Here is a 25,716-nt window from a genome sequence, read left to right as displayed (position 1 = left end):
GGGCGGGACTTCCGTAGACAGGATCGGGCACGCGCCCTTTCGCGGTAACGTTCTCGCGTCCCTGGGTCGGCGGCGGCGCGGCGTGCGCGCGCGTGAGCACACACGGAACCGGGAATCGCCAAAGGTGAATGGTCCTAGGGTGGGGTTCACCTCACAGGGTCTTTGAATCTTTGACTCTTGCTCTGTTTCTTTGAAATTCTTAAGGAAATCGGGCTTCTCCCCTCAGAACGAAAGGACTTGTTTTTTTCAATCCCTGTCTTCATTTTGTACGTCTCCTCATGTTTAGCTTGTTGTAGGATGTAGCTCGTCTCATCTTTCTTTTATAGATGCTGAGTTTTGTAGTCAGCTTTCCTCACGTAAAGTCGTGAGGACAGAGAAGAGCTTATTTCTTTCGTGTAGTACCCGCCCCTCGCCTGGCCTTCGACAAGCTCTCTGGGCGCGTTTGTGGAACGGCTAATGATTTCTCATGACCTTTCGACACTCAAAAGTCTATGATTCTTTTTTTTCTTAATTAAATTTTTTATTTTGAGACAATTGTAAATTTCCATGCAGTTATAAAATATAATAGAGATCCCGTATATCCTTTAGCCAGTTCCTCCCAAAGGTAACATCTTGCAAAGCTATGATATAACAACCAGGATATTGAAAAGTCCATGATTCTTAATGTTTTATTTTGAAACACTTTTTGCCTTAATTTTAACCACTGTCTGATTAAGAGTTATACCAGTGAGATTCATCTGCATTTCAGTATCTTACAACTATTACTTTTCTGTAAATTATACTGTCTGCTTAGTAATTCCGCCAGTCATGAGTTTTAACAGGACGATTTAGACATTGCAAGAATAAGAGTATGTTTTTCAAAATGATTGTCTCTCAAAGACTTCTTTTCATGAATAAATTTTAAAATTCCACTTAAGATTTTTTTTTTTTTAAGTCTGTGATTCTGAGCACATCCCTGACAGAGTCTGGCCTAGCAGTCCTGAGCCAGAGGGGAAAAGCCAGCAGAGGCTCCAAAGAATCTGACCTCCCTAGTGGGTGTTGATCTTATAGAGACTGAGAGGAAACCTGCCAATTTCTGGATCCCCCTTCAAAGATCAAGAATCCCATTCTATCCAGAACTCTTCTTACCCTCCCTTCCAACTTCCCCAATTTCCCCATTGCTCTGTCTTCTTTACACACACTCTCAGAAACAGCAGAACCTATCCCACTGGAATATTACTTCATCAAGCAAACTGAGAACATTATCCTGTACTCTTCCCAAGTGGCTGAATTCCTTCCCAAACATAACAGCTTATCTGTGGTCACTCCCATCCTTTCAGCCTTCCATCCAGTCTCTCCAAGGGTGAGGCATCCCCATTTCCATTCAAAACCAACTTCTCCCAGCTTCATCGGACTCCATGTATCGCTAATTATCCCTTTTCTCCTGTATTCTTTCTCTCCCTAATGGATCTTTACCCTTGGCCAATAAATATACTGAAATCTCTTCCGTCCTTAATTTTTTTCCTAATGACTCCATCTCCTTTTAATTTCTTTTTTATTTTCCTCCTTCCCTGTTTGTCTTTACTTAGAAAAAAACAAAAACCGCAAAAACTAGTTTTATCTCCACTTCCTCTTCTCTGTTATCACAGCCCAAGCCTGTACTAGCCTTTTTAAGAATTAAGTTATACTCTTGGCCCGTTTTAAGTTTATAATCAACCAGAAATCTTTGGATCATTTTTAAACAGTTGTTGCCAAGCTAAATCTCTCCCACCTTGATTTTGAGCAATCTGTTATTTAAACGCAAACTTAACAAATGGAAGTTTACATGATTCCTACTAATGTAATCTTCTGGTTTCTCAGTTATGTCGTCCCCAGCTTTGTGTCATTTCCCATTCACTCAAATCACTGCTAAGCTCAGTTTGGGCTCTAGATCCTCTTGGATCTTCCATAGCTTTCCTGGACACTTGAGCTAAGAGGGGGTCACTGGACTACCCCAAAGTAGCTTCACAGGTATCATACCCAGAGTTTCCTGTGAGCCCTTTTGAAACTCTGCCCATAACATTCCACTGAAACTGCTCTCATTAAGATCACCAAGAACCTCCAAGTTGTTGTGAATTTTTTTTAAGTGTGCACAGAATTACATCATTTTTTTTTCTTTTTTTAACTTTATTAGATCTCTCTGCTGCATTTTTCCTTTCTCACATTAGAATTTTGACTCCCTTGGCTCCCTTAACAGCCTCTTCCCCAGGTTCTCCTACTTCCATTCTTTCTTCCTCCTGCCTCTTCAATGTAGATGACTCTCAGGGTTCCACTGTTGGCCCACTTTTTTTTTTATCTCAGACACAATTATTAAGTTTTTTTTTTAATTTATTTATTTTTGGCTGCGTTGGAACTTCGTTGCTGCGCGCGGGCTTTCTCTAGCCGCAGCGAGCGGGGGCTACTCTTCGTTGCGGTGCGCGGGCTTCTCATTGCGGTGGCTTCTCTTATTGCGGAGTACGGGCTCTAGGTGTGTGGGCTTCAGTAGTTGTGGCTCACGGGCTCAGTAGTTGTGGCTCATGGTCTCTAGAGTGCAGGCTCAGTAGTTGTGGTGCACGGGCTTAGTTGCTCCATGGCATGTGGGATCTTCCCGGACTAGGGCTCGAACCCATGTCCCCTGCATTGGCAGGAGGATTCTTTACCACTGCACCACCAGGGAAGTACCAGGCCCACTTTTCTACTTCTCTTTATGTTCTACTTGCTCTTCTGGTGTGATCTCATCCATCTACCTAATGCAAAGAGATTCCTAAATCTTTCATCCGGTCCATATCTCTCCCTCAAGCTTCAGTCATGTAACCACCTACCTCCTGGACATCTCCAGAAGATAACCATGGAACTTCAGATCACCATGTTCAAAATGATACTATATTTTTCACTTGTACCTCTTCCAACGTTGCCTATTTCATTCATTTACCCACAGCCAGAATCCTGATATTCCAGAGATCTTTAGAAATAAGCCAGGAATTTCTCGGCCATTCACCATATTACAGTTCTGTTTTCTATAAACAAACTGGTTTGAAAACTGTCACTAAGTGGGCAAAGTACAATAAGGCTTCAGAGTTTCCTGTCCCACAAGATAATGTATATGTTATAAGAAGGGACCTTGAAGAAACTAAAAGCATGTAATATGTTCAAAGTAGATGCTTCGTATTTCCTTATGAAAAATTACTAAAGGTACCAGATTATAATTATAAGTCTCCAAAATCCCAGCATCAAGAATTTGAAAATATACATGTCATTCCTCTACCTTCGTCAATGCTAAAATATAGTTGAGGAATATATATATATAGTTGAGAAAGATAATTATGCATGACCAAATAGAGATTAATAAGAGATTGCACAGGTGCTAAAAAAAGAAAAACAATAAAAGAAAGCTGCTTTGGAGGAAAGGACAGAGCAATGTATATTTAAGTGGACCCTTGTAGAAATGACAAAGTTCAGGTAGGTGGGATAATATTTTCTAAGTTCAGATAGTGCAAATAATTTATATTGTGTGTCATCAGAAAATAGGCTAAAATAGCTGATAACCATAATTAGAACTAATGATTAATTATTCAATTTAAAATTAACCAAAAACCTAAATAATAACAAAAAATAATAACGTAGCAGATGTTGTTGTTGTCATCCCATTGACATCCTCTCAGCACTTCCTCCATACATGCCGGAAAGAAGTCCTCTGCAAGGGCTTGCAACTTTTCACCTGAGTTTTTCTCAACCCCTGCAGGACAGGACAGAAGTGCTGAGGAATTTTCACCCCTGAGAGCAGCCTTCAACCAATGACAAATGGAAGCTGAAGGATATATACATATACCACCTGTGGCAGGCTGGAAAATGTCCTCTGAAGACATCAGGCCCTGAAACTGTTGAATTTTATGTTGTAGAGCCAAAGGTATGATTAAGGATCTTGGGATGGGGAGATGATTCTTGAGTGTCCAGGTGGGCCCTAAATGCAATCACATGTATTCTTACGGGCTAGGCAGAGAGAGATTTCACACAGAAGAGGAGACGTTGCCACAGAGGCAGAGAGTGTAGTGATGTAGCAACAAGTCAAGGAGTGCCAGCAGCCATCAGAAGGGGGAAGAGGCAAGGAGCAGATTCTCCCCTAGAGCCTCTAGAGGGAGGGTGACCCTGCTGACTGCATGATTCCAGGGATACTGATTTCGGACTTCTGACGCCTAGACCTGTGAGAGAATAAGTTTCTGTTGTTTTCAGCCACCAAATTTGTGATTTGTTACAGCGGCCATAGAACACTAATATACCAACATTTATACTAATAAGTATACCAATGTCCTCACTCCTGAGAAGCAGGACAACTCGGAGGCATCTTCCACATTGTCTCCAGGAGTCTACAGAAGGGCTGAGCCCCACCTGCAGAGGTAACTTACCCATCAGCCCACTCTGTTACTGGCCTTCTCTCCCCAGTCTCACTTCCCCACTCTGCTATCAGTGGTTCCAGGTCTCTCCTTCAAGATAAACCACATACTCTCAAATCCTTGTGTATTAGTTTCCTGGAGCTGCTGTAACAAAGTACCATAAATTGTGTGGCTTAAAACAACAGAAGTTTATTCTCTCACAGTTCTGGAGGCCAGAAGTTGGAAATACAGTAAAGGTGTTGGTGCGATTGGTTCCTCTTCAGGGCTCTGAGGAAAAGTCTCTTCCATGCATCTCTCCTAGCTTCTGGTGATGGCTGACGACCCATGGCATTCTTTGGTTTGTAAATGCGTCACTCCAGTCTCTGCCTCCATCTTTACATAGCATTCTCCCTGTGTCTCTGTGTCTTCACGTGGCCGTCTTCCCCTCATATAAGAACACTGGTTATATTGGATCAAGAACCCACTCTGATGACCATATCACAACTTTAATTACATGTGCAAAGACCCTATTTCCAAATAAGGTCACATTTATAGGTACCAGGGATGCGAATTTTAATATCTTTTATGGGGCACACAATTCAACTCATAACACCTTGACTCAGGGTCAGATTCGGGGACCCCCAACCTAAGACAATTATCACTTATGAAGCACTTTTTATATTTCCCTAAATATAATTATCTTACTTTATCCTCAATAATCTTATGAGATAAATATTGGCTCCATTTTAAAGTTAATAAATCTGAGGATTAGATACTATAGTGTAGTCAAGTCATTGTTGTATCAGGTGAGAAGTGTAATAAGATGCCAGTCCCACCAGTGGGAGTGGTTTTCAGCAAAAGAGGTCAAATGCCTTAAGCTTTTTTTCTCTAATCTGCAATAATATAGATGAGGAAACAATTAAAGAGGGATTTTCCTAGGACTGTGATATGTGTTCTTTTTTATTTAAGACTTTTGTTGATAAACTTCTAAGACCTGACATTTCCTCTTTCTTTACTTGCATTGGCTGTTCAGAGCCACTCTTTATTTATTCATTGCTTTCAAAAATCTGTGGGGAAGGGGAAGTAGTTTCCATGCACAAAGTCATGTCCAGTTTCTGATACTCCCTTTGGCAGCAATAGTTGCTCCCTCTCCTCTCTGTACCAGACTCTGCTAGGAGCTCTCTGTAAAACAATATTCTGTAAAACAAGGACACATTGTCTCAGCCTCTGTGCTAAAGCTGCTGGGAAGTATACTGAGCAGGGAAGAGACTATAGAATGAAACTAACATCTAAGGTATCCTGTATATCATTTTCACACCTCTCACAATGCTACCCCTGCCTATTGTAATATTTTCTACTCCATCTATCACCAAAGGTCAAGTCCTTCCCCTGGTCACAAGTCTGAAAATACTTCCACTTATGGGCATATCCACATACACTCCAAAGACCTGTTTAGGTGGCATTTATGCTTCTGATTGCTTTCCTTCATTTTCCAAGCTGACACTGCTGATTATAATTAAAATCCTCTCGGGTAAATAAATGGATACATAACTGAACTAAGTGGATATTTATGAATAGATTGATGAGAGGTCTGGATGATCCAAAATATCTCCTCCAACATCTGTCACATTAGAAAGAAGATAAAGATCTGACCCTGAGCAATCCCTCTCTTGGGCCCATTAGGAGCAAAATGACTTTTTAATATTCTATTTAGGACTTTTTAATATTCAGAAAAAGGGGAATGGGTGGCTTCTGGAGGTGGCAAAAATGGGAAGTGGAGGAGGGGAAGAAGGTAAGTGAAAGAGGCTCCAAAACAGCTAGGTTTTAGACATAAGACGTGTGTATGTCATAACATGATGATAATTTCAGTAGGCGTATGAGTTATCTATTTCTGCTTAACAAATTACCCTACAAGTTAACAACTTAAAACAATAATAAACATTTATTATTTCACATAGTGTCTGTGGGTCTGGAGTTTAGGAGTGGTTTATCAGGACGGTTCTGGTTCTGGAAGTTGCAATCTAGCTGTTGGTCAAGGCTGCAGTCGTATGAAGACTTTACTGAGGCTCAAGGATTAACTTCTAAGATGGCTCACTCATATGGCTCTTGGCAAGAAGCATCAGTTCCTTACTGGCTGTTGGCAGCAAGCTTCGGTTTCTCACTACCATAGGGCTGCTTGAATGTCTTCATGACACAGCAACTGGCTTCCCCCAGAGCAAGTTATCCAAGAGAGAGCAAGAAGAAAACTCTGCCTTTTTAAGATCTAGTCTTGGAAGTCATCACTTCCACTGTTCAGTTTATTAAAAGAGAGTCACTTAATTCAGACCACTCCTAATGATAGGGGAGTTAGAGTTCACTTTTTTCTTTTTTTTTTGGCTGCGCTGTGTGTCTTGTGGGATCTTAGTTCCCCGACCAGGGATTGAACCTATGCCCTCAGCAGTGAAAGTGTGGATTTCTAACCACTGGACTGCCAGGGAATTCCCAGAGTTCACTTTTTTGAAGAGAAAATATCAAAATATTTGTGGACATATTTCAAAAACATTACTTTTGGGTTCAGTGAACATTTATTGAGCATCTTTACTGGGACCTGAGTAGGCACTTGAATTCAAACACAAGTTATTATCACCAAAGACTAAAGAAATCAGAATTTTTATATAGATAGACAAGAGACAATTTTAGGATACAGGACATTACATGACTATGATAGGTTTAAAGCTGAATGGACATGTAGGTGAGATTTAAATCATGGACAGGATGAGGGACTGATTTTTCTACTGAGCAGACAATAAAGGTTATTTTGTAACCTGTAACCTGTGTAACTGCCCATTCATAAAACCTTGTGGGACCCGAACTGAGAACTAAATACCAAAGTACAGAAGTAGTAACATATTCCATCTTTTAACCCCAGACACTTAGGTCATTACTTTGTATCTACAAATAATCAATTAATATTTACTGTTTTTTGGATTAAATTTAACTGATGGATTAAGATGAATTCTAGGTATAAATTTATATACCCCATTTGCTTGTTGTAGATTTTGATTACTGTAGCTCTTCTGGATGTTTTCTGTTACTTATTTCTTTGACATGGTCAGCTCTTTTCTCTAGAATTTAGAGCAGTCACAGGGGCACAAACTAGAGGCTCATGGGCTAGACTCTGCCAGAGGAATAGTTTTGTTTGGTTAAAATTGTGTATGTTTGTGTGATATTTTTCACTGATTTTTTAATGCCTTTAGGTAGGGCGTACACTCATTATTCAGTCTCGGTTCCCGCACAGGCCCCACTACTTCCTGTTGTCTGATATCCATCAGCCTTACTGGCCCCTAAAGACGCTTGAAATGTAAGACCCATGCATCTAGATTTTAAATCTCAGGATGGCACTGCATAATATTAGTTCAGCCTATTCTTTTGTGTTTTTCTTTTGAATTTTTAAATTTTATTTTATTTATTTTTTATACAGCAGGTTCTTATTAGTTATCTATTTTATACATGTTAGTGTATATATGTCAATCCCAATCTCCCAATTCATCACACCACCACCCACCCCACCTGCCACTATCCCCTGTTGGTGTCCATACATTTGTTCTCTACATCTGTGTCTCTATTTCTGACCTGCAAACCAGTTCATCTGTACCAGTTTTCTAGGTTCCACATATGTGCATTAATATACAATATTTGTTTTTCTCTTCCTGACTTACTTCACTCTTTATGACAGTCTCTAGACCCATCCACGTCTCTACAAATGACCCAATTTTGTTCCTTTTTATGGCTGAGTAATATTCCATTGTATATATATGCCACATCTTCTTTATCCATTCATCTGTTGATGGGCATTTAGGCTGCTTCCATGACCTGGCTATTGTAAATAGTGCTGCAATGAACATTGGGGTGCATGTGTCTTTTTGAATTATGGTTTTCTCTGGGTATATGCCCAGTAGTGGGATTGCTGGGTCATATGGCAATTCTATTTTTAGTTTTTTAAGGAACCTCCATACTGTTCTCCATAGTGACTGTATCAATTTACATTCCCACCAACAATGCAAGAGGGTTCCCTTTTCTCCACACCCTCTCCAGCATTTGTTGTTTGTAGATTTTCTGATGATGGCCATTCTGACGGGTGTGAGGTGATACCTCATGGTAGTTTTGATTTGCATTTCTCTAATAATTAGTGATGTTGAGCAGCTTTTCATGTGCTTCTTGGCCATCTGTATGTCTTCTTTGGAGAAATGTCTATTTAAGTCTTCTGCCCATTTTTCTTTTTTTTTTGTGGTAAGCAGGCCTCTCATTGTTGTGGCCTCTCATTGTTGCGGAGCACAGGCTTCGGATGCGCAGGCTCAGCGGGCATGGCTCACAGGCTCAGCCGCTCCACGGCATGTGAGATCTTCCTGGACTAGGGCACAAGCCCGTGTCCTCTGCATCGGCAGGCGGACTCTCAACCACTGCGCCACCAGGGAAGCCCCTGCCCATTTTTTGATTAGATTGTTTGTTTTTCTAATGTTGAGCTGCATGAGCTCTTTATATATTTTGGAGATTAATCCTTTGTCCGTTGATTCATTTGCAAATATTTTCTCCCATTCTGAGTGTTGTCTTTTCGTCTTGTTTGTAGTTTCCTTTGCTTTGCAAAAGCTTTTAAGTTTCATTAGGTCTCATTTATTTATTTATTTATTTTATTTCCATTACTCCACAAGGTGGATCAAAAAAGATCTTGCTGTGACTTATGTCAAAGGGTGTTCTTCCTATGTTTTCCTCTAAGAGTTTTATAGTGTCTGGTCTTACATTTAGGTCTCTAATCCATTTTGAGTTTATTTTTGTGTATGGTGTTAGGGAGTGTTCTAATTTCATTCTTTTACATGTAGCTGTCCAGTTTTCCCAGCACCACTTATTGAAGAGGCTGTCTTTTCTCCACTGTATATCCTTGCCTCCTTTGTCATAGATTAGTTGACCATAGGTGCGTGGGTTTATCTCTGGGCTTTCTATCCTGTTCCATTGATCTATATTTCTGTTTTTGTGCCAGTACCATATTGCCTTGATTACTGTAGCTTTGTAGTATAGTCTGAAGTCAGGGAGTCTGATACCTCCAGCTCCGTTTTTTTCCCTAAAGGCCACTTTGGCTATTCGGGTCTTCTGTGTCTCCATACAAGTTTTAAGATTTTTTGTTCTACTTCTGTAAAAAATGCCACTGGTAATTTGATAGGGATTGCACTGAATCTGTAGATTGCTTTGGGTAGCATAATCATTTTCACAATATTGATTCTTCCAATCCAAGAACATGGTATATCTCTCCATCTGTTTGTGTCATCTTTGATTTCTTTCATCAGTGTCTTATAGTTTTCTGAGTACAGGTTTTTACCTCCTTAGGTAGATTTATTCTTAGGCATTTTATTCTTTTTGTGGCAATGGTGAATGGGATTGTTTCCTTCATTTCTCTTTCTGATCTTTCGTTGTTAGTGTATAGGAATGCAAGAGATTTCTGTGCATTAATTTTGTATCCTGCAACCTTACCAAATTCATTTATTAGCTCTAGTAGTTTTCTGGTGACATCTTTAGGATTCTCTATGTATAGTACCATGTCATCTGCAAACAGTGACAGTTTTACTTCTTCTTTTCCTATTTGGATTCCTTTTATTTCTTTTTCTTCTCTGATTGCCATGGCTAGGACTTCCAAAACTATATTGAATAATAGTGGTGAGAGTGGACATCATTGTCTCATTCCTGATCTTAGAGGAAATGCTTTCAGTTTTTCACCATTGAGAATGATGTTTGCTGTGGGTTTGTCGTATATGGCCTTTATTCTGTTGAGGTAGGTTGCCTCTCTGCCCACTTTCTGGAGAGTTTTTATCATAAATGGGTGTTGAATTTTGTCAAAAGCTTTTTCTGCATCTATTGAGATGATCATCTGGTTTTTATCCTTCAATTTGTTAATATGGTGTATCACATTGATTGATTTGCGTATATTGAAGAATCCCTTGCATCCCTGGGATATATCCCACTTGATCATGGTGTATGATCCTTTTAATGTGTTGTTGGATTCTGTTTGCTAGTATTTTGTTGAGGATTTTTACGTCTATATTCATCAGTGATATTGGTCTGTAATTTTCTTTTTGTTTAGTATCTTTGTCTGGTTTGCTATCAGGGTGATGGTGTCCTCATAGCATGAGTTTGAGAGTGTTCCTTCCTCTGCAATTTTTGGAAGAGTTTGAGAAGGATTGGTGTTAGCTCTTCTCTAAATGTTTGATACAATTCACTCATGAAGCCATCTGGTCCTGGACTTTTGTTTGTTGGAAGATTTTTAATCACAGTTTCAAATTCAGTGCCTGTGATTGGTCTGTTCATATTTTCTATTTCTTCCTGGTTCAGTCTTGGAAGGTTATACCTTTCTAAGAATTTGTCCATTTCTTCCAGATTGTCCATTTTATTGGCATAGAGTTGCTTGTAGTAGTCTCTTAGGATGCTTTGTATTTCTGCAGTGTCCATTGTAACTTCTCCTTTTTCATTTCTAATTTTATTGATTGGAGTTCTCTCCCTCTTTTTCTTGACGAGTCTGGCTAAAGTTTATCAGTTTTGTTTATTTTCTCAAAGAACCAGCTTTTAGTTTTATTGATCTTTGCTATTGTTTTCTTTGTTTCTATTTCATTTATTTCTATTCTGATCTTTATGAATTCTTTCCTTGTACTAACTTCAGGTTTTGTTTGTTCTTCTTTCTCTAGTTCCTTGAGGTATAAGATTAGATTGTTTATTTGAGATTTTTCTTGTTTCTTGAGGTAGGTTGTATTGCTATAAACTTCCCTCTTAGAACTGCTTTTGCTGTGTCCCATAGGTTTGGATCGTCGTGTTTTCATTGTCATTTGTCTCTAGGTATTTTTTGATTTCCTCTTTGATTTCTTAAGTGATCTCTTAGTTATTTAATAACGTATTGTTTAGCCTCTGTATGTTTGTGTTTTTTACATGTTTTCCCTGTAATTGACTTCTAATCTCATAGCGTTGTGGTCGGAATAGATGCTTGATATGATTTTAATTTTCTTAAATTTACCAAGCTTGATTTGTGACCCAAGATGTGATCTATCCTGGAGAATATTCCATGTGCACTTGAGAAGAAACTGTAATCTGCTATTTTTGGATGGAATGTGCTATAAATATCAATTAAATCTGTCTGGTCTATTGTGTCATTTAAAGCTTGTGTTTCCTTATTAATTTTCTTTCTGGATGATCAGACCATTGGTGTAAGTGAGGTGTTAAAGTCCCCCACTATTATTGTGTTACTGTCAATTTCCTCTTTTATAATTCTTAGCAGTTGCCTTATGTATTGAGGTGCTCCTATGTTGGGTGCATATATATTTATAATTGTTATATCTTCTTCTTGGATTGATCCCTTGATCATTATGTAGTGTCCTTCCTTGTCTCTTGTAACATTCTTTATTTTAAAGTCTATTTTATCTGATATGATTATTGGTACTCCAGCTTTCTTTCGATTTCCATTTGCATGGAAATATCTTTTTCCATCCCCTCACTTTCAGTCTGTATGTGTTCCTAGGTCTGAAGTGGGTCTCTTGTAGACAGCATATATATGGGTCTTGTTTTTTTATCCATTCAGCAAGCCTGTGTCTTTTGGTTGGAGCATTTAATCCATTCACATTTAAAGTAATTATTGATATGTATGTTCTTATTACCATTTTCTTAATTGTTATGGGTTTGTTTTTGTAGGTCCTTTTCTTCTCTTTTGTTTCCCACTTAGAGAAGTTCCTTTAGCATTTGTTGTAGAGCTGGTTTGGTGGTGCTGAATTCTCTTAGCTTTTGCTTTTCTGTAAAGCTTTTGATTTCTCCATCAAATCTGAATGAGACCCTTGCTGGGTAGAGTCATCTTGGTTGTTGGTTCTTCCCTTTCATCACTTTAAGTATATCATGCCCTGTCTGGCTTGTAGAGTTTCTGCTGAGAAATCAGCTGTTAACCTTATGGGAGTTCCTTTGTATGTTTTTTGTCGTTTTTCCCTTGTTACTTTCAATAATTTTTCTTTGTCTTTAATTTTTGTCAATTTGATTACTATGTGTCTCAGTGTGTTTCTTCTTGGGTTTATCCTGCCTGGGACTGTCTGCACTTCCTGGACATGGGTTGCTATTTCCTTTCCCATGTTAGGGAAGTTTTCAACTATAATCTCTTCAAATATTTTCTTGGGTCCTTTCTCTCTCTCTTCTCCTTGTGGGACCCCTATAATGCGAACGTTGTTGTGTTTAATGTTGTCCCATAGGTCCCTTAGGCTGTCTTCATTTCTTTTCATTCTTTTTTCTTTATTCTGTTTCGCAGCAGTGAATTCCACCATTCTGTCTTCCAGGTCACTTATCTGTTCTTCTGCCTCAGTTATTCTGCTACTGATTCTTTCTACTGTATTTTTCATTTCAGTTATTGTATTGTTCATCTCTGTTTGTTTGCTCTTTAATTCTTCTAGGTGTTTGTTCTTTAATTCTTCTAGGTCTTTGTTCTTTAATTCTTCTAGGTCTTTGTTAAATATTTCTTGCATCTTCTCAATCTTTGCCTCCATTGTTTTTCCGAGGTCCTGGATCATCTTCACTATCATTATTCTGAATTCTTTTTCTGGAAGGTTGCCTATCTCCACTTCATTTAGTTGTTTTTCTGGGATTTTATCTTGTTCCTTCATCTGGTACAGAGTCCTCTGCCTTTTCATTTTGTCTATCTTTCTGTGAATGTGGTTTTTCCTTCCATAGGCTGTAGAATTGTAGTTCTTCTTGCTTCTACTCTAGTTCAGCCTATTCTTACTCTCCATCGCAAGGGTGAACTGCTTTCAGATCAATCACTTTTGGCTTTAGGTCAAAAGTAGTGTTTTGGTAGCTATCTCCCTTTTTAGCTTAGTATCCTCTTGCATTCTGCTAAACCCTTGTTTTCTCTCCATCTCTTTTTTCCTTTGCCTTCTATTCAGCACTCTTGGTGAATATTCCCCTTTTCCAGTTTCTCTCAATCCCCACATCCTAAATGGTATATGGAAAAAAGCATGAACATTGAGGGCAGAAAGACTTAGTTTTTAACTACCTTCTAAAATGGGGGAGGGGTTCCCTGGTGGCGCAGTGGTTAAGAACCCACCTGCCAATGCAGGGGACATAGGTTCAAGCCCTGGTCCAGGAAGATCCCACATGCCACGGAGAAACTAAGCCCGTGCACCCCAACTACTGAGCCTGCACTCTAGAGTCTGTGAGCCACAACTACTGAGCCCACGTGCCACAACTACTAAAGTCTGCATGCCTAGAGCCCGTGCTCCACAAGAGGAGCCACCACAATGAGAAGCCCGCACACCACAGCGAAGTAGAGTAGCCCCTGCTCACCGCAACTAGAGAAAGCCCACGTGCAGCAACGAAGACCCAATGCAGCCAAAAATAAGTAAATAAAAAATAAAAAAATAAAATGAGGGTAACAATACTTACCTGTTAGTGATATGGTGTATGGCACCTGGCATGCAAAAGGTGTGGCAAAATTAAGAAGCAGTCCCTCCTTCTTTATGGTAAATAATTTCAAGACCTTCTGTGAGGGTATTTTCATAGTTCTTCCACTTTCTCTTTTCCAATCTTTATTGTCAGTTCATTCATTTACCCTTTTATTAATTCACTTATGTAACAAATATTAACTGGCCTCTTACTCTCTATCAGCCAGTGTCAGGGCATGAGAACGAGAAAATGATACCATCCCTGCCTTTGTTGGGCTTTGGTCTACTAGTGGGAAGCAGATATTAGTCAAAGAACCACACAAATAAATGTAAAGTTTTCTAATTCTAAAACGTTTTGTTGTAATTAGTGCCAGAAAAGAGAGTATACAGTGTTAAGACCTATTATATTAATAATAGGCGGATGTTGTGGCCTCATCAGAGAGGTCATAGGAGGCTTTTACTAAAGAAATGATGACTGAGCTGAGATCTGAAGGAAAGAGGAATTAACTCTGTGTGCGTGTGTGTGTGTGTGTGTGTGTGTGTGTGTGTGTGTCTGTGTGTGGTGGTGGTCATGATTAGAATTTTTAGCAAATGGAAACAGCATATGCAAAGCCCTGTGATCCAAGGGAGCAGAGGCTTATTACTGGTCAGTTTGCTCTCTCTTGCTTTTTCTTTTTTTCTTCTTACTTTCTTCCATTCTTTCTTTCCTCCCTTCCCTTATTTCTTTCTTATTCTTTTAATGCAGAGAGTTAACACCTTCCTCAGTTCTTGACACATTATCGTCATTCATCCATGCAAAGACTCTCAGTTACATTTTTTTTAAGATTTTTTAAAATTTACTTATTTATTTTTGGCTGCATTTGGTCTTCGTTGCTGCACCCAGGCTTTCTCTAGTTACAGTGAGCGGGGGCTACTCTTCGTTGCAGTGTGTGGGCTTCTCGTTGCGGTGGCTTCTCTTGCTGTGGAACATGGGCTCTAGGCACGCGGGCTTCAGTAGTTGTGGCATGTGGGCTCAGTAGTTGTGCCTCACGGGCTCTAGAGCACAGGCTCAGTAGTTGTGGCGTGTGCGGGCTTAGTTTCTCCGTGGCATGTGGGATCTTCCCGGACCAGGGCTCGAACCCATGTCCCCTGCATTGGCAGGTCAGTTTTTAACCACTGCACCACCAGGGAAGTCCCCTGTTACATTTTTTATTTATCAGTATACTCAGTTTTATCCCCTTTTAGCAATTCCTTTCTCTCTTCCATATGCAACCATTTTAATACAGATTTTTTAAATTCATGTTCTTGAAAAAAGGTATATTTGTTTTCTATGTATGTGTTATTAACTTATGTAAATGATATTGTATTATTATTCTCATTTCTTTTTCACTTGGCACTGTTTTTAACATAGTTGTTCTGTGTATATCTGTGTATACTAATCATGCTCTGTGTATATCTAATCTGTTGTTACTATTTGTTACATAGTTCTTCATCTTGATTATTATACATTTACTCCAATTCAGAATTGTCTCCAATTCTTTTCCACCTCACACAAGAACAGCAACAACAACACTGGCACACTTTAATGAGCATCCTCTAACATATCCTCTTAGGGACGAGTGAGAAATTCCTTTGAAGGGTATAACCAGGAGTGGAATTGCTGGGTCATAGGTTATGCACATACTTGATTTGACTAAGTCATGCCAGCTGGATCATCAGAATAACTCAATTATCAGGGGTTTTCTGTTTTATGATTACCTCATCCCCACTGCTCTCCAACAGAGCATCCTAGAATCTTCTATTCAATTCTATTTTCTCCTGTATCCCTTTTATCCTTCACACATCCATTGTGAGTAAGCCACTGGGGTTCTCCTTTCCCCCAGTAGCCTAGATCCAGATCCAGTTTATCACATTCCCCTTCAGGAATTTACAACACACAGTTGTATACTAAAGATAATTGTCATCTTCTAAAGGAGGTTTCTGTTTACTTTTCCTAAACATTTAAAACCCTGTGCCCATAATCTGTATACTTCTCCATGATCCCCTTTCAACTCACAAATATTTCTTAGGATTATCTAATCACTAAGGTGGACTACAAGAAGGTTGGACAAAGAAATTGTTTACTTAGTCTCAAAAGAAGAAATGTAAATGGCTAATATGGGAGTGGGGTGGGGTGGGGGAGGGAGGTCCAGCTTCATTAGTAGTACTTTTCTTTGTTTTATTTTAAATGAATTTATTTATTTATTTATTTATTTATTTATTTATTTATTTATGGCTGCATTGGGTCTTCATTGCTGCGCTTGGGCTTTCTCTAGTTGTGGCAAGTGGGGGCTACTCTTCATTGTGGTGTGCGGGCTTCTCATTGTGGTGGCTTCTCTTGTTGCAGAGCACGGGCTCTAGGCATGTGGACTTCAGTAGTTGTGGCACGTGGGCTCAGTAGTTGTCGCTCACGGGCTCTAGAGCACAGGCTCAGTAGTTGTGGCCCACAGGCTTAGCTGCTCCGCAGCATGTGGGATCTTCCCGGACCAGGGCTCGAACCCATGTCCCCTGCATTGGCAGGCAGATTCTTAACCACTGTGCCACCAGGGAAGTCCGGTAGTACTTTTCAAAGAAAAGTAGTTAGAAATAATTAAGAGAAGTCCTTTTACTGATATAAAGTTGGGGAGTTTTTTAAAGAGATACAATCTATCTTTGGTGAGGTTTCAGGAAGATGGGTGCTTACACACAATGCTGGTAGGGAATGTAAAACTGTACAACCTTTTCACAAAGCAATTTGAAAATGTGTATCAAAGGACCAAATAGTGACTTCACAGTGCAGAAAACTGGAAGGCATCATCTTGACTAAATTATTAAAGTTAATATCACAAGTATTGGGATAAACCAGTATTATGCGCCTCCTGCTGCAATGGATGAGAACACAACATCACTTCGGTAGTATTCTTACTAAACATGTATAACCTGAATTGAATATGAGGAAACAATGAAACCAAACCTAAACTGAGGGATCTTATAAAACAACTGGCCAATCTTCTTCAAAAGTGTCCAGGTCATTCAGAATCAGCTACATAATTTACCGAGCCCTGGTAAAATTCAAATGTGAAATTTTCAAAATTTCTTTAAAAATAATAAAGAATTTCAAGACAACAATAACAGTATTAAATCAAATGTGCAGGGCAGGGCCCTGTGCCCTGAGTCAGCCCTGAGGTCATGAAAGACTGAGAAACTCCTGCATTGGAGGGGTAGAAGGAGACATGAAAACTAAAAGGAATGCTTGATCCTGCACCAGATCAAGAACATTAGTGGGACAAAATGAAATATTTAAGTAAGGTCTATAGATTAGGTAATAGTATGATAGCAATGTTTCTTTTTCCTTTTTTTTTTTTTTTTTTTTGCGGTACGCGGGCCTCTCACTGTTGGGGCCCCTCCCGCTGCGGAGCACAAGCTCCGGACGCACAGGCTTAGCGGCCATGGCTCACGGGCCCAGCCGCTCCGCGGCATGTGGGATCCTCCCGGACCGGGGCACAAACCCGCGTCCCGTGCATCGGCAGGCGGACTCTCAACCACCGCGCCACCAGGGAAGCCCCATTATTTTGATAATTGTATTGTGGTTACGTTAGATATTAATATTTGGGGAATCTAAATGAAGAGCATATGGAAATACCTCGTGCTGTTTTTGCAAATTTTTATAAGTCTCAAATTATTTCAAAATAAGTAAAAGTACAAGATGTGGGAGATCAGTGGGCATTGGAGTACTCACTGAAATTGTCTTGGAAAATAGAGCTTAAAACTGGGTTTTGTATACATTTATTTATTTATTTATTTAATTTTGGGTGCATTGGGTCTTCGTTGCTGCAGCAAGCTTTCTCTAGCTGCAGCCAACGGGGGCTACTCTTCGTTGCGGTGCGCGGGCTTCTCATTGCGGTGGCTTCTCTTGTTGCAGAGCGCGGGCTCTAGGTGCGTGGGCTTCAGTAGTTGTGGTGCGTGGCCTTCAGTAGTTGTGGCGTGTGGGCTTCAGTAGTTTTGGCGCACGGACTTCAGTAGTTGTGGTGCACAGGCTTCGTTGCTCCACGGCATGTGGGATCTTCCTGGACCAGGGCTCAAACCCGTATCCCCTGCATTGGCAGGCAGATTCCTAACCACTGTGCCACCACGGAAGTCACAAAACTGGGTTTTGGATAATGGATGAGAATTTAATGGATAGAAAGGAGATTTAATTGGACATAGGAAAAAAACATGTAAAGGAAAGCAAAATCTTTGGCTTTCAAGTCTAATAAAAAAATGTATATTTATATGATTTCCCCTATTATTCCATTTCTGATAAATTTTCCTGAGAAAATAGCCAAAGATATGTACAGATATTTATATACAATGAATCAAACTGCAGCAGTGTTTATAACAGTAAACAATTGGGAGACATCAAAATGTCCAATAATGGGGTTGGTTAAATAAGCTTATTTTCATCCACAGATTAGGAAACAACACAGCAAATTAAATTATCTATAAAAGAGTATTCAATTAGTATTGAATTTGATTAGTGCTGGGTAGAGGGATTGTGGCTTTTTAAAGATTTTTCTGTTTATGTTTTATTGCAAAATGGCTTCCTGTTATACTTTTGTTATCAAAATACAGACATCACTGAAAAAATGAGAAATATTTAACCTACTTCAGGTCTGGCCCCAAACGTTTCTGAAAATACTAACACTTAACAAATGTTAGTCCTCCTTATAGTGAATTTATGTAAAAACTCTCATTTGATTATAGCAGTACCAACTATTTGCAGAACAGGTCATTGTTTTTGTAAGTCTGTGCATAGTCTTTAAATGTAGGCTTGTAGATGCTTTTTTCTCCAACTGTAGCTGAATGCCCTCTTGCAGCGTAAAAAATACTTGCAACTCTTGCTTCTTCACAATTCATAGCTATGACATGTAGTTGGAAGTGCTTTTCAGACTATTCTTTTAAAGAATTGCCATTTAATCAATTTTAAAATATCATAAAAGGAAGTATAAAAATCCAAAAAACTCCATCATTCTCTTCATATCTATCCTTTTTGACCATTATCAAGCTAGAGATGCAGATTTTATATGTCATTATAATCATGATACGCAATTGTGTATCTCTACCTTTTATTTAATATTATTTTGTAAAATTTCCCCATATTTCTGTATTTTTATCATTTTAATTATCTTCATAATATTTCACTGATATACCTAGTTTTTCCTACACTTCCCATATTATTGACAATTTAAGTAATTTCTAATTTTTAACTATTAAGCATTTTGTTACAAGCATCTTTTTATAGCTTTTATTTTAGTCTCTTGAATTATTTCCTTATGACAGATTCCCAGGAGTAGGATTGCAGTGCCTCTTGATATGTGGTATCAGTTTGCTTCCCCAAAGGATCAGTATGCATTTCTAGAGCATCTCATCAGTCCCTTGGTTTGTGGCTGGCCCGCTGTTGTTTACCAAACAGCAGCTGCTTTGTGATCTTACTATCATGCATTTCCCACATGTGTCTCACCCTTCTGGTTAATCTGCAATACACATATTCTCAATACTTGTTATCTAACTATAACCCACAACCTTAGTCCTAGTCACCTTCTCTTACTGGCTGAGGCTTTACCAGGCATGCATGGAATTTAAATCATTTGTGGAAGTTGAGGATGATTTCAGCAGCAATCCAAGTCACATAGGCACACAGAAGATTGTTTCACAGAACTTTATTTGGATTTTGATACCAAATTTATTCCACATCTTGTCAGCCAATTTTCAAATGGACATACTGACCACAATTTTGTTTAGTCAGTTTGTCATCAAAGACTCAGCTTTCAGATCTGTATATAGTGAGGACAACCTATAGTTATTTTAGGTTTCACTAGTGCATACTCATACAAAACGAACCATCTTTAGGTTAAACGTTCATCCATGGACAATGAAATTGCATGCGTTTAAGAGTGTAAATAGGAATCAGCATCAGGCAGTTTTTGGATTATGGTCTTGAGGATCATAGATATGCTTAATCTGTTGAGTTGGGAATTTCCTGGAAACTAGACACATATTTGATAGTAGTTTTATTCACCCATTTATTCATGTATTCTTTTAATAAATGTTTATTGCTACTATGTTCTTGGCACTGTGGTTGATACTATTGCTAAGAAGGTGAACAAAACAGCCATACTCCCTCCCCTCATAGAGCTTGTAGTGTAGTGTGTGTGTGTGTGTGTGTGTGTGTGTGTGTGTGTGTACAAATGCCAACCAAATATATTTATATATATACATATAAAATTATAGCTGTGATACTGACTACAAAGAAAAAAGGTGCTATGAAAGCATATAACTGGAGTCTAAGCAATTGGAGTGGAGATCAGAGAAGGCTTCTCTGAGGAGGTGACATTAAAACTGAGTCCTGAAAAAGCGTAGGAGTTAATCAGGTTAACAAGGTGGGGAAGAGTCTTCTAGGCAGGGGGACCAACATGCACAAAGACCCTTAAGGAGAAGGGGCTGAGCACATAATTTCAGAAACAGGGAAAAGTTGATGTGAAAAATGCTGAGTGAGGAGAAAGGAAATGAGAGATGAGATTGGAGAGGCAGATAAAAATCAGCATAACACAGACCCAGGTCATCATGGAGAACAACCTAGATATAGAAGCTTGCACCAGGAGCTTTGTAGTAACTATGACAAAAAGAAGACCAACACAACAGAAGTTCAGGGAGTTTAGGAGAGAAGTGGGAGGGGAGACTAGATAGGTAGACAGACCATGAAGAGCTTTGTAGGTCATGAAAAAGATTTTGTCTCTGGCCTTAAGAGAATAGGAAGCCACTTACATTTGGAGTAAGGAAGAGGAACCCTCCCAAAGAGTACTTAGAAGAAACAGCCAAAATGTAGGAGAAAAAAATAGAGACAATAGAGAAATGAAACCTAAGGAAAAAGTGTTTCTTTTAAAAAGTTGAAAGGTTAATATAAAGGTGACTAAAAAAGCAGGGCAGTGACATGATCAGATATGTGTTTATTAAAAAGTACTCCAGGGGCTTCCCTGGTGGCGCAGTGGTTGAGAGTCCGCCTGCCGATGCAGGGGACACGGGTTCGTGCCCCGGTCTGGGAAGATCCCACATGCTGCGGAGCGGCTGGGCCCGTGAGCCATGGCCGCTGAGCCTGCGCGTCCGGAGCCTGTGCTCCGCAACGGGAGAGGCTGCGACAGTGAGAGGCCCGCGTACAGAAAAAAAAAAAAAAAAAAAATTCCTAGGAAAAAGTACTCCGGCAGGACTTCCCTGCGGGTCCAGGGGTTAAGACTTCACCTTCCAATGCAGGGGGTGCGGGTTCGATCCCTGGTTGGTGAGCTAAGAACCCACATGCCTCACAGCCAAAAAACCAAAACATAAAACGGAAGCAATATTGTAACAAATTCAATAAAAACTTTAAAAATGGTCCACATTTAAAAAAAATCTTAAAAAAAAAGTACTTTGGTTGCAGCATGGGAAAATGTTTGAATGTGGCCCCAAGTGAATGTGGAGAGACCAGTTGGAGGGTAATTCTGTCACCCAGGAAAGAGATGATAGTAACTTAGTCTGGGTGGGTAGACAGAGTGTAAAGTGAGTACATTTAGAGGATATTTACATTATATCCTTAGACCTTATCCATCTTATAGCTGAAAGTTTGTAAGCGTCTCTCAGCTGTCTAATTTCAGAAGATCTGATGTAAAACATGGTGAGCTACAGTGGATAACATTGTATTATATAATTTAAAAAAGATATTTAGGAGGGTAAAACAAACAGACTTTAGTGACTAGTTGGTACATTAGCCTTCTAAGGCTGTGATAACAAACTGCCACAGATTTGGTGGTTTAAAACAACATAAATTTATTCTCTCACAATTCTGGAGACCAGAAGTCTGAAATCAAGATGTTGGCGGAGTTGGTTTCTTCTGAAGACCAGAAGTCTGAAATCAAGATGTTGGCGGAGTTGGTTTCTTCTGAAGGCTCTGCAAGAGAATTCACTTCATGCCCCTTTCCTAATTGATGGCACCATCAGCAATCCTTTGGGTTCCTTTGGCTTATAGATGCCTCACTCCAATCTCCTCCTCCATCTTCACATGGCCTTCTTCCCAGTGTCTCCATGTGGAGACATGGAGACACTCCATGTCTTCTCTTCTTCTTTCTTTTTTTCCCCCACTATTTGATTTTTTTTAATTTAATTTTTATTTTATATTGGAGTATAGTTGATTTACAATGTTGTATTAGTTTCAGGTGTACAGCTAAGTGATTCAGTTATACATATACATATATTCATTCTTTTTCAGATTCTTTTCCCATGTAGGTTATTACAGAATATTAAGCAGAGTTCCTTGCGCTATACAGTAGGTCCTTGTTGATTATCTATTTTGTATATAGTAGTTTGTATATGTTAAACCCAAACTCCTAATTTATCCCTCCCCAAAATATGGAACACTTCGTGAATTTGCATGTCATCCTTGCACAGGGGCCATGCTGATCTGCTCTGTATCATTCCAGTTTTAGTATATGTGCTGCCAAAGTGAGCACTCCTCTTTTTTCTTTTATAATGACATCCATCACACCTATTTATTAGGTCTGTTAGGAGAGGGGGTATGTCTAATCCAGGATTATCTCATTTTGGGAGCCTTATCTTAATTATATCTACAAAGACCCTTTTCTAAATAAAGTCACATTCACAGGTACTTGCGGTTAGGACTTGGATATATCTTTTGGGGGGACACAATTCAACCCACTACACCTGGATAAGGAGTAAGAAAGAGGGAGGTATCAAGGATGACTCTTGGGTTTTAGGTGTGTGAACTAAAGTACTGTCATTTGGTGAGATATGGAATATTATAATAGGAGCAGATTTGGAGAAGGCAATTATGAGTTTAGACTTGGACATATTGGGATCAAGGTGACTTTGAGACTACCAAGCAGATATATTGGGTACACAGTTGGCATATAGGACCTGGAGAAACTGAGTGGAGGGTGGTGGTATGTATTAAGATGGAGAATGCTGGAAGAAAACTAGGAAAGACTCAGTCATGTTATGTTTATGATGTCTAAAAATATCTACATGTAAGTATCAAGAAGGCATTTGGATTATAATGTTGGAGCTGTAGATAACAAATTCAAGAGTCCATTTTATAGATGATCATCTAAATCATGAGATTGCCGAGGGTAAAGGGGGTTGAATAAGAAGAAAAGAGGGTTCAGAACTATTCCATTAGGAAATTTCAGCTACAAAGGAAGAATTCTCTCTTCCCTTGAGGAGACTGAGAAGTAGTGGCCAAAGAGGTAGGAGGAAAACTAAGAGAGTATGGCAACAATAGAATAATAAAAACTGAGGAAAAGGAGTGTTTCTTTTAAAAGGTTGAAAGCCAGGTGAAAGAGTGTTCCAAAATGGAGGGAGTGATTAACAGAATGAATGCTGTTGAAAGATCAAGCAAGATAGAGACTGACATTTTTTCCTTAAATTAGGGACAGGGAAGTCATTGATGAGGGTAAAGAATTGTGGACAGAAGCTAGAATGGAGTAAATTGGGGCGGGGGGGGGGCAGGTGACAAGTGAGAAAATAGAGAAATCTTTAAAATGGTATTTTTTGGAAATAAACTTACAAAAAGCTATAAACATAAAATAGTACAAAGAACACATACATCTTTCCCAGATTTGCCTACTGTTAACATTTTAGAAAATTTTATTGAAGTATAGTTTACAATGTTGTGTTAAGCAAAGTGACTTGGTTGTCCATATATTTATTCTTTTTCACATTCTTTTCCATTATGGTTTATCACAGGATATTGAATATGTTCCCTGTGCTATGCAATAGGACCTTGTTGTTTATCCACTGTTAACATTTTATCCCATTTACTTTATCCCTTGTTCTGTGTGTATGTGTGTGCATGCATAATTTTTTTTTCTAAATCATTTGAGGGTAAATTACGTATATCATGGCCTTTTATCCCAAATACTCTAGTGTACATTTCCTAAGAGCATAAATATTTTCTTACAGAATATAGCAATTGTTAATTATAAATATCAATTTTTACATTGACACCTTTACTTAATACACTGTGCTGCGACTTCCCTGGTGGCGAAGTGGTTAAGAATCCGCCTGCCAATACAAGGGACACGGGTTCAATCCCTGGTCTGGGAAGATCCCACATGCTGCGGAGCAACTAAGTCCATGCACCACAACTACTGAGCCTAAGCCTGCGCTCTAGAGCCTGCAAGCCACAACTACTGAGCCCGTGCGCCTAGAACCTGTGCACCACAACAAAGAGCAGCCCCTGCTTGCTGCAACTAGAGAAAGCCCACGGGCAACAACAAAGACCCAACGCAGCCAAAAATAAAATAAATAAATAAATAAATTTATGGAAAAAAAATATCCACTGTGCTTATGACAATTGTGTCAGATGATCTAATAAAGTCCTTCATAGAATGTTTTCCTTTTCTCTACCTAATACAAAACCCAGTTTAGGGGCAGGTATTGCATGTACTTGTCATATTGTTTTAATTTTATTTAATATCAAGTCTGTCCACAGCTTTTATTTGCCTTCTATGATACTGCCTTTTTTTGAAGAATAGAGTACCCCCCATTTCATTTTTTAAAATAGAATTTTCCTCATTTCAAGTTAATCTGATGATTTTGTGTGATTAGACTGAGGTTGTACATCCTTGGCCGCACTGTATCCTTCCCTGGGTATCACATCTGGAGGTGCACAATGTGTAAACATCTTTTTAAAGCAGCTCACTTGTTCAGGGGAGGAGAGAGATAGGTTATAGGTATAAGGCAGCATTTTCCAACCTTGGCTATAAATTAGAATGACTTGAGTGGCTTTTAATACCAGTGTAAAGGCTCCTCCTCCAGAGATATTGACTGAATTTGTCTTGGGTATGGCCCAGACATCAGCATTTTTAAAAAAACCTCCCTAAATGTTGCTGCTAATGTGCAGCTAAGTGAGAAAAAGTGTATGCGGGTGTTGATGATGGTGATTTAACATGATAGAAGGTTAAGCTTTTGAATGCTATTTGGAAATCCAGTGTAACAAGAAAAAAGTTGATTAAAGAAAGAGGAGCTTTGAGGTCTTTTTTGGAGGCCTTTGTACTCTCCTTGAGTACAATTGTAGCAAAATAATAGTATGGGATAATGGTACCATTCTTCACTCTTCAATAACGAGAATTGGGTCATACACATAGAATATGACTAATTACGTGTTTTTTGTTTTAAGGAAGGAAATTCTTTTTAAAAATAATTATTTTATGTTTGGCTGCGTTGTGTCTTCGTTGCTGCGCACGAGCTTTTCTCTAGCTGCGGCAAGCGGGGACTACTCTTCGTTGCAGTGCGCAGGCTTCTCATTGCAGTGGCTTCTCATATTGCAGAGCACGGGCTGTAGGTGCGCAGGCTTCAGTAATTGTGGCACGTGGGCTCAGTAGTTGTGGCTCGTGGGCTCTAGAGTGCAGGCTCAGTAGTTGTGGCGCATGGGCTTAGTTGCTCCGCAGCATGTGGGATCTTCCCAGACCAGGCTCAAACCTGTGTCCCTGCAGTAGCAGGCAGATTCTTAACCACTGTGCCACCAGGGAAACCCTAATTACATGTGTTTTGAGAATTTCTGTGAAAGTCAGATTTCTCAGAAATGTAAGAATCCAAGTATACCAATAGTTTTTCATATTTTAATATTAATATTAATTAATATTTTACAGCAGATTAAGAATATGCCTTCTCATCATAATGATTTCATCTGATTTATAGGACTGTACCAGGATATATTATTTATGCCTGAGTTGTAGTAATGTAATATGGTATCAAAAGTTTTTGATGTCAGACCCTTAAGGATCACAGAAAGGATATGCTACACCTTGAAAGAAGTTTTTTTTTCTTTGTAAGATAGGATATGATACTACTTATCAGAGAAGTCGGAAAGTTTTATTGTTGAAAGTGGGACATATAAC

The 25,716-nt window shown here is 39.2% G+C and overlaps 1 long non-coding RNA gene and 1 other non-coding gene across 3 annotated transcripts; one reads left to right on the top strand and one right to left on the bottom strand.

Moving 5' to 3' along the window:
* The first annotated feature begins 10 nt into the window (after positions 1-10).
* On the top strand, positions 11-25,716 carry LOC137208973 (uncharacterized). 2 transcript variants are annotated; one of them, XR_010935853.1, is made up of 4 exons: positions 11-124; positions 3,740-3,904; positions 4,253-4,391; positions 4,592-10,188. It is a non-coding gene; the product is annotated as an uncharacterized lncRNA (long non-coding RNA). The 2 variants fall into 2 exon arrangements; XR_010935854.1 differs by lacking the exons at positions 4,253-4,391; positions 4,592-10,188 and adding an exon at positions 21,656-25,716.
* Positions 22,202-22,308, bottom strand: LOC137209528 (U6 spliceosomal RNA). Its single transcript, XR_010936083.1, has one exon. It is a non-coding gene; the product is annotated as a U6 spliceosomal RNA (small nuclear RNA).

Source organism: Pseudorca crassidens, chromosome 16 (assembly GCF_039906515.1).
Source record: "Pseudorca crassidens isolate mPseCra1 chromosome 16, mPseCra1.hap1, whole genome shotgun sequence".
Classification (NCBI taxonomy): Eukaryota; Metazoa; Chordata; class Mammalia; order Artiodactyla; family Delphinidae; genus Pseudorca; species Pseudorca crassidens.
Note: the sequence above shows the minus strand (reverse complement) of the source record. Positions and strands in the feature narration are given on the sequence as shown.